Source organism: Embiotoca jacksoni, unplaced genomic scaffold (genome assembly GCF_022577435.1).
Source record: "Embiotoca jacksoni isolate LCO1_2020_lvr unplaced genomic scaffold, fEmbJac1.0.p SCAF_43, whole genome shotgun sequence".
Classification (NCBI taxonomy): domain Eukaryota; kingdom Metazoa; phylum Chordata; class Actinopteri; family Embiotocidae; genus Embiotoca; species Embiotoca jacksoni.
In genome coordinates, this window is record NW_027185396.1 from 68,053 (window position 1) to 78,287 (window position 10,235).

Below are 10,235 nucleotides of genomic sequence, written 5' to 3' on the forward strand. Positions count from 1 at the left end.
AGAGGAAACTGCTCAGCTATATGGAAGCAAATAAATAGTATAGTAAAACTGCTGTAAATTACAAATTACAAATTACATTACAAATCGACAACAATCTGTAACCTTAAAATTGGGCATCAGTTAGTCTCTGGCAATGCACAAATTGCCAATGAATTTAATAGTTTCTTCGTTTCCGCAGTTGAGGATCCTGCCAGTAATTTTAAAACTCCCAGTGTGGAGATACTTGCCCCAAAAAATACAGGTACCACCAGTTTTGCATTGCAACAAACAAATCAAACGTAAGTCCTTGCAGTAATAGATAAACTTGCCACTAGTCGCTTAAAATACCTCTTTTCCCTGGACACTGCCTTTTTTTTTTTTTTTTAAACACAAAGACATTTTAGCAAAACCTCAAACTCACCTCATCAACCATTTCATCACCAGTGGAAGTTTTCCCAGTAAATTAAAGCTAACAAGAGTTATACCAATTTTTTTAATCAGGAGCAATGGATCAGGCATGCAACTATAGACCAGTTAGTATTCTACCTGTATTTTCTAAAGTTCTGGAAAAAGTTGTAGCTCATCAATTAACAAAATATGTAGCATCAAATAATTATCTACATCCATTACAGTTTGGTTTCTGACCTTGCTACTCTACAAAGACTGCTAATTGCTTTCTAATAGAACAGCTTAAATCATCATTTGATAAAGGTGAAGTAGTCGGGGCAGTCTTTATGGATGTTAAAAAGGCATTTGACACATTGAATCATGATATTCTAATTTGTAAACTCTCAAAATTTAATTTCTCTGATAAAACTTTACAGTGGTTTAAATCCTATCTTTCCAACTGAGAACAATGTGTTGTCATCAATCATGAAAAGTAATATTTTTTAAAGACGAAAACAGGAGTTCTACAAGACTCCTTTCTTGGTCCACTTCTCTTTAGTTTGTGTATAAATGACTTACCACAGTCATGTCTTGGAGCAGGTTTTCCAATGTATGCTGATATATACTCACCGGACACTTTATTAAGTACACCTTGCTAGTACCGGGTTGGACTCCCTTTTGCCTTCAGAACTGCCTTAATTCTTCATGGCATAGATTCAACAAGGTGCTGGAAACATTTCTCAGAGATTTTGGTCCATATTGACATGATAGCATCACGCAGTTGCTGCAGATTTGTCGGCTGCACACCAACGATGCTCATTTCCCATTCCACCACATCCCAACGGTGCACTATTGGATTAAGATCTGGTGAGTGTGGAGGCCATTGGAGTACAGTGAAGTCATTGTTATGTTCAGGAAACCAGTTTGAGATGATTTGAGCTTTGTGACATGGCACATTATGCTGCTGAAGAAACCATCAGAAGATGGATACACTGTGGTCATAAAGGGATGAACATGGTCAGCAACAATACTCAGGTAGTCTGTGGCATTTAAACGATGTTCAATTGGTACTAAGGGGCCCAAAGTGTGCCAAGATAATATCCCCCACCTCATTACACCACCACCAGAGATCTTTTCACCATACTAAACTAGAAACTAAAATACAGCATAAAATTGCATTTCAGTTCCAAGGCCTAAACTAAGAAATTTTAACCAACTTTCTGAGTTAGAACTATGGTAAATGGGACAAACTACATGGAAAAAGGGTTTTCAAGTCACTTTGTGTGGAGAATTTCCCAGGAAACGATGTTTCAAAAACAGAGTTACCTCAGCGGGAGAATCTGATATACAGCAAAAAACTGCATTATAATGCCATGGCTTAAACTAAGAGTTTAAAAACACGTGTTTTAGTCAGAACTACAGAAAATGGGATAAACTACATGGCAAAAGAGATTTCAAGTCACTTTTTGTGGAGAAATTCACAGAAAACACAGTGTTTCAAAAACACTGTTATCACAAGCGAGAGAAGCTGAAGTAAAGCATAAAAATGCATTACAGTGCAATGGCGAAAACTAGCAGTTTACAAACAACTTTCTTAGTTACAACTATGGCAAATGGGATAAACTACATGGCAAAAGGGTTTTCAAGTGACAACTGTGTGGAGAAATTCAAAGCAAACAGTGTTTCAAAAACAGCATTATCTCAGCGAAAGAATTTGAAATACATCATAAAACTGCATTACCGTGCCATGGCTTAAACTTTACAAACAGGAGCATTATTTCAGCGAGAGAAGTTGAGATACAGCATCAAACTGCGTTACATTGCCACGGCTTAACCTAATAGTTTACAAACAAGTTTCTTAGTAAAAAATTATGGAAAATGGGATAAACTTCTTCTTCTTTTAAGTTTTATGGCCAATGGCATCCAACGAAAGGTGCATTACTGCCACCTACTGTATTGGAGTGTGGACCAGAGTTACCTATCCCTTTACAAGGGATACTTTTAGGGGCCCTAAATCCTTTTACTCAATCCTGTTTCTTTCAGGTATTGTAGTACCTTTCCTGCTCCCAAGGTTAATGCATCTTTTAAATTTACTTCCTCTACTGCCAGCTTCCTCTTCAACCTGTCTCGCTCGATTGTGAATTTCTGGCAATGACAAATTATATGCTCTACAGTTTCTGCTATTTGGCAGTGCTCACATAGTCCTGTCGGGTGTTTATTTATTAGTTGCATTGTTTTGTTCAGCCTTGTATGTCCAATTCTCAGTCTGGTTAATATGTTTTCTTCTGTGGTGCTTCCCCTGGATGTCCTCCCTTTGCCAACTTCTTTCTGAACAGCGTAAAGATGTCTTCCTGTGTCTCCTGCGTCCCAACTGTGCTGCCATTCCTTAATAATGTTTCTTTTGATTATTGACTTAGCTTCTGTTCTGCTGAATAAAATGTCTGTCTTGTGCTGACATTCCAAGGCTTGCTTTACTAATGTATCTGCTGTTTCGTTTCCTTCCTCATTCATTTCCTCTGTGTACTGGCACCCACATGAATGATACCAAAATAGCCAAATGTTTAAGTTGGAACAGTGTTTCGTATATTTTATTGATTAAATCCTGCCTGCTATGAAATGTGAATGATTGTAATGACAATAATGCTGAACTGGAATCTGAACAGATTATGACCTTTCTGATCTGAACCTCCTCCACCCACTGCAGTGCTGTTAAAATGGCCAATGTCTCAACTGTATACACAGACAGATGGTATGATGTTCTCCTTTTGACCTAATAATGCAAGGATGGAATGGTGATAGCAAAACCGAATCTACCTGTATTAGGACCTTTAGATCCATCTGTGTATGCTGGAGTAAATGATTGATATGTTGTCTGTAGTCTATCCTCCACCACTCCTGCAATATTACCAATATCTTGAAGTGCATGGGTTTTGTTAAAAAAAAAAATAAAAAAAAATCAACCGACACTGAGGGAAATAGCAAAGGTGGTGTTGCTGATAGCGGTCCTGTAGAAGTGAATGTTATATCTCTTGCAAGTTTTCCACTGCTCCACGCAAAGCAGTCCTGTTTGGCCCTTTCACTTCCCCAACATGGCAGAAGCATTTGTGGTTGGATGCTTGTCTCCAGAATGTCCTTGCAGATTGGCCCAATAGTTCAACATTAATAGCTTGCGTCTCAAATGCAGCGGTATCTCACCCACCTCCACCTGAAGAGCAGACACAGGACTTGCTCTAAAAGCAGCACAACACAGTCTCAGAGCTTGGGATTGCACCACTTCCAGCTTCTTTAATGAAGTTTTTGCCGCTGATCCAAATACCACACAACCATAATCGAGAACTGATCTCATCAGAGCGATATAAATATTTTTCATTGCAGACCTGCTGGCTCCCCATTCTGATCCTGTTAAACACCTCATCAAATTTAAAATATTTTTACATTTCATAACTATCCTCTGAATCCACTCATTCCATTTGGCTATACTGGTCCAACAAAATGGCGACGCTCCGTATATATGATGTCTTTTGATGAACTTTTATTGAATCGTTCTCTCTCTCTCTCTCTCTCTCTTCCTCGACATCTAGGACACCTCTGACACCGTGAAAACTATAAACAAACATAAACATTTTTGACATATATGGTGATTTCTTTCTGGAGTCTTTCAGGCAAATGTCTGTTGCTAAACAGGCTCACACATTGACAATGTCACAAAACTACAATCTCTCAGAAATGCAATACATGTCGATATAAATGCAAGCCAACAACAATACATAAATGTGTGAACAAATAAACAATTTACCGTGTGCACCTCTTGCGGTCGTTCACTCCTCTCTGCCCCTGCCAGCAAAATGACCCACAATGCCACGGTCATGTGTTCATGGCAACTCTGGGTGTGGTCCGTTACTTTACGGCAATATATAAAGATTTATGGTACCTTGAGCTCAACCAAATTAACTCAACAGATATCAATTGCATATTGATCAATCATGCTCATTTAAAATGCTTGCACACAAGGAACATTTATAAACTTCTTATTAAGCTTCAACATGTCTCTTTGACAGTTACATTCCATGTTAATTTATTATTGAACCACACAGCCAGAAACCTAAAAACTTTCACTTGTTCAATCTTTTGTCCATGAATCTTTATGAGTAACCACTCCTCTCTTTCTAGTAAACCAGATTGTTTTAGTTTTTCCCACAGAAAACTTGAATAACCATGAATAAGACCATCTTTCTACTTCATTCACAGCCTCTTGTACTTTCCCTTTAATATGGTTTATGTTCTTTCCCCTCTTCCACAATGCTCCATCATCAGCAAATAGGGATCGTCCAATATCCCCCTGAAGTTGAAAGAGCACATCATTTATCATGATGGAGAACAGTATTGGACTAATTACACCACCCTCAGGTGTACCATTCTCTACTGGGTATCTTCTCTATAGTGCTGTCCCAATTCTGACTTGAATAAATCTGTCAAGTAAAAAGTCTTTAATCCAATTATAAACTCTCCCACCTATTCCCATCATATTTAATTTAATCAACAACCCCTCCTTCCAAACCATATCATACGCCTTCTCCACATCAAAAAAGACAGCCATCACTGCCTCCTTATTTACCTGGGCATTTTAGATTTCTGTCTCTAAACAAATAATTGGGTCCATAGTTCCTCTACCTTTCCGAAATCCACTTTGATGAGGTGTTATCATTCCCCTGGTCTCCATATAAAATGTTAATCTGTCGGTTATCATTCGATGTCAATCCAGCTCTTTCTATTGCTCTTTTCAACTCTTCCGAAGTAAATGGGGCATCAATTGTCTCTTCTTTCAAGAATACCAGGATGAGCTGACCGTGTCCTTTCCCTTCCTCTCTTACCTTCTACTGTCAAGTTGGCAGAGCTGTGGATTTCTTTTAATGCTTTTGCCATCATCTCTGCCCTCTCCCCATCTGACACTGCTGTTTCCTCCCCTCTCTTCAATACTGGATACTGCCGTACTCTTCTAATTCCTCTCATGCTTCTAATCATCCCCCAAATCTCTCCCACAGGTGTTGATCTCCCAATTCTGCTACAGTAATTCCGCCAGCTTTCCCTTTTTGCTTTCCGAATGATTTTCCGAACTCTTGCTTGTGCTTATTTATACTGTATTAAATTCTAGAAATTATGTGATCTTTTTAATAACTTAATAATTTTTAATAACTTTTTAATGCTTTTGCCATCATCTCTGCCCTCTCCCCATCTGACACTGCTGTTTCCTCCCCTCTCTTCAATACTGGATACTGCCGTACTCTTCTAATTCCTCTCATGCTTCTAATCATCCCCCAAATCTCTCCCACAGGTGTTGATCTCCCAATTCTGCTACAGTAATTCCGCCAGCTTTCTCTTTTTGCTTTCCGAATGATTTTCCGAACTCTTGCTTGTGCTTATTTATACTGTATTAAATTCTAGAAATTATGTGATCTTTTTAATAACTTAAGAGCTTTGTTTCTTTCTTTCACTACTCTCCCACACTCATATGTCTACCAGGGGATAACTTTTCTTTTCATCCTTCCTTTACTTTTAGCAATTGTTTGATTTGCTGCTTCCAGTATTGTAAATGTCATTTTTGTATCAATCTCGTCAATATCTTCATTTAAGTCTATTTGATCAATTTCTTGCTCACATATATATTTAAAAAGTTTCCACTTTGCCCTACTAAATACCCACTTACCTACCATATCTCCCTGTTCCTTACTCCTTTGTAATGATATTTTACAATTTATTGGAAAATTATCACTGCCTACTGATGTTTCATCTTCTACCTCCCACTCGCATATCCCTGCTAAATTCCTAGATACAATAGTTAAGTCTAGTGCAGACGTGTTCCCCGTGTGCACATCTAATCTAGTCCCTCTACCATCATTTAAGCAAACCAAATTATTTTCTTCTAGTAACTCTTCTATTACCTCCCCATTTACATATGTTCTTACTCCACCCCATAATGTGCTATGTGCATTAAAATCTCCACATACCACCACCTTGTTGCCACCTGTCCCTTCAAGTTGTGCCAATCTATTCACCTCTAATTTTTTACAGGGATTATAAAAATTAATAACTATGATCTCTCCTTCACTTGTCCATATCTCCACAGTTACATATTCTAGCTCAGTCCCTATCTTTACTTCTCTAAATGTAATGTCTTCACTCATAAATGTGGCACATCCTCCTCCTTGACCACCCTCCCTATCACACCTAACACACGTGTATCCAGCTAGTCTGAAGTCCAAATTTGGTTTTAACCATGTTTCCTGTATGTATATGATATCTGGTTTACTAGAAACATTTTCAACATATTTTTTTAATTCTTGTCCATTTGCTCTTGACTTGCTTGCATACTGAGATTATTTCTAACTTCCTCCCATGTTAGCCCGCTGATATCTAGGAGGTGGATTGCTGCTTTAACAATTATCTGGATTCTCTGTTTTTGATTTTACCCCCATTGTAGCATTTACTACCCCTGCTATGAAAGTGACTAGCTTTTTTAAGTCTATCAATGTTTTACCCTCCTTTGACTGATCTGGGACTGCTGTGGGTTGTTTTACTGTCTTAATTGTTCCATCAGTTCCTCCACTCTGGCTGACCCTCTTCACTGCCTCTGCATAAGTGATTTTATTCTGCACCCTCACCTGCTGTATTTCCCTCTCCCTTTTCAATACCTCACACCCATAGTAAGCCACACTGTGTTCCCCCCGCAGTTACAACACTTTGGTTGCTCATGCCTGCACTGCCCATACTCGTGGCCTTCTCCACACCTCGCACACCTCCTTCTGCCTTTACATGCTTTAGCTGTGTGTCCGAATCTTTGGCAGTTGTAACACCTCATAGGCTTTGGAATGAACTCCCTAACAGTGTAACTCAGGTAACCTAAAGAGACTTTCTTTGGTAGTTCTTCCTCTTCAAAATCCAGCACAACATAATCATCGTCTCTCCTCATCCCCTCTCGAGTTACCTGCAGCCTTCAGGCTCCTTTCAAAGTTCCTCCTTTAAGGATTGCTTTAATTTCCTCCATTGTGACTCCAACCGGCATCCCCCAAATCACTCCCTTACTCCACTTACTTTCTCTTTGGATACTGTTTGTCCTCACTACTTTAAACTGCCCTATTTCTTTAATCCTGTCTGCTCATTCTCTTTGCTCTTCATTTCTACATACATCAACAAATTTCCGTCCTTCAAAACTTTCGCCATTAGAATATCTCCAATCAGATTTTTTAATACTGCAGCCCCGCTGCCGCAGGCCTCTTCGACGTTGGCGGGGGTGCACCTAAACAAGATGACAGCAGCAGATGATGTGCAGTCTTTCCTCGGCATGTTCGAGGCAGTGGCGGATGCGTGTGGCTGGCCAGCGGCGGAGCGGGCGGTCCAGCTCTTGCCACTCCTGACAGGGGAGGCACAAACGGCAGAGGACCGGCCCTTCACCCATGCCCATGCTAAGTGATGCCGCGGCCAGGTGGTTGCAGCTGGGGAGCTCGGCGGGAGAGCAGGCCTTGCCGGAGAAGGTGCTGATGGAACAGTTTGTGGGGGGACTGCTGGTCAAAACATCAGCGTGGGTACGCTGCCACTGTCACGCATTACTGGCGACTGCCATCATTTTGGTGGAGGACCACCTCACTGTCCACCCCAGTGGTCAGCAAGACAGCACGTGCCCGTTGGCTCCAGTCCGGCCAACTCCCGCCCCTCGGAGAAGATCACAACAGCAGCTCCCGGCTCGGCTGCTACCATCTCCGCGGTCTCACCCTCTCCCTCCGGTCGTGTCTCCACAGGTCCCAGCAGCTACAGGCACCCTTCCCAACCTACAGGGGGCTCCTGTCAGACGTCAGGGCAGGAGTGTTGGAGGTGTGGGCGGCCCGGGCACTGCCGGTCCAGGGGTGACATATCGCATTCCGGTAAGGATCCAGGGGGGTGTACATCAGGCAATGGTGGATTCTGGCTGTACACAATCTATGATTCACCAGAGCCTGGTTCGGCCCGGGGCATTGGTGGAGGCATTGTGGGTGAAGATTAGGTGTGTGCATGGGGATGTTCACGAGTATCCCATTGTATCAGTGGAAATTAGATACATGGGGAAAAAGAATAGTGTGAAGGTAGTTCAGATTAGGGGGTGCACCATACGCACCCCCTAATCCCCAGTGTCCGGGGGTGCGTTCACGGCAGACAGGGTCATGTGATATGTGTGCTGTGCTCAGTGGTGAAGCGAGGTTGTCCGACACTGCAGACGGGGAGGGGGAACCAGCGGAGCCTCCCTTGGAGACTCCACCGGTTCCCGAATTTCACTCCATGGAGGATTTTCCACTTGAGCAGTCTCGTGATGATACTCTACGCTTTGCCACTGACCAAGTGATAAGAATTGATGGTCAGTTGGTGCGCCCTGATGCACTGCAGTCATATCCGCATTTTTCAGTGATTAGGGACAGGCTGTATAGAGTGAGTCATGACACTCAGACAGGACAGGAAAAGACCCAGTTGTTGGTGCCAAAAAGCCGTCAGGAAATCATTTTTCAGGCGGCTCACTATAACCCAATGGCTGGCCACATGAGATACACTAAAACACTAAACCGGATAATGACCCAATTTTATTGGCCAGGTATCCGGGGGGATGTGCGCCGTTGGTGTGCGTCCTGCCCGGAGTGTCAACTGGTAAACCAGCTGGCCATTCCGAGGGCGCCTTTACGTCCTCTACCATTAATGGAGGTCCCATTTGAGCGGATTGGCATGGACCTCATCGGGCCATTTCACCAGAGTGCATGGGGATATCGCTTTGTGTTAGTTCTGGCGGATTACGCAACACGATATCCCGAGGCAGTGCCACTACGCAGCATTTCTGCAAAGAGTGTCATGCAGGCTCTGTTTTAGGTCATCTCCCGAGTCGGAATCCCGAAAGAGATTCTGACTGACCAGGGCACCTTGTTCATGTTACAAACACTGAGGGAACTTTACGGATTACTGGGGGTTAAATCTATTCGGACCAGTGTGTACCACCCACAGACTGACGGTCTTGTGGAGCGTCTGAATAAGACTTTAAAATCCGTGATCTGTAAGTTTATTCACAAAGATGAACGCAATTGGGATAAATGGTTTAATCCTCTGTTGTTTGCAGTGCGGGAAGTCCCGCAGGCCTCCACAGGATTTTCTCCCTTTGAACTGCTGTTTGGCAGGAAACCACGGGGGGTGCTCGCCCTGCTTAAAGAAAACTGGGAGGAAGGCCCGAGTCCCGGTAAAAGTGAAATTCAATACACTCTGGATCTGCGAGCAAAACTCCACACACTGGGACGGCTGTCACGAGAGAATTTGCTCCAGGCCTAGGAATATAAACAACGGCTGTACAACAGAGGGGCCAAGCTGAGGCAATTCACACCGGGAGAAAAGGTACTTGTATTTCTTCCTTCTGCCAGCTCGAAACTCCTCGCCAAGTGGCAAGGACCCTTTGTTGTCACACGGCGAGTAGGGGATGTTGACTATGAGGTGGTGCATTCTAACAGGGGATCTACACACTTCAACCTCTTAAAATCATGGAGAGAGGCGGAGTCTGTTTCTCTGGTGTCCGCAGTATCTGAGAGAGAGGAGCTGGGGCCAGAGGTTCCAAAGTCCACCAATCCTGCCTCGCTCCCTTATGAAGCCCATCTCTCCGAGACCCAGAGAACAGACGCTGCCCAGTTGCAAAAGCAGTTTGCTGACGTGTTCTCTCTCCTGCCAGGACGCACGCACCTCATGGTGTACCACATTGAGACTTCTCTGGGTGTGACGGTTTAGTCGCGACCCTACAGGTTACCTGAACACAAAAGAAAAGTGGTTCAGAGGGAATTGGCTGCTATGCTGGAGATGGAAGCAAAAGAAGAATC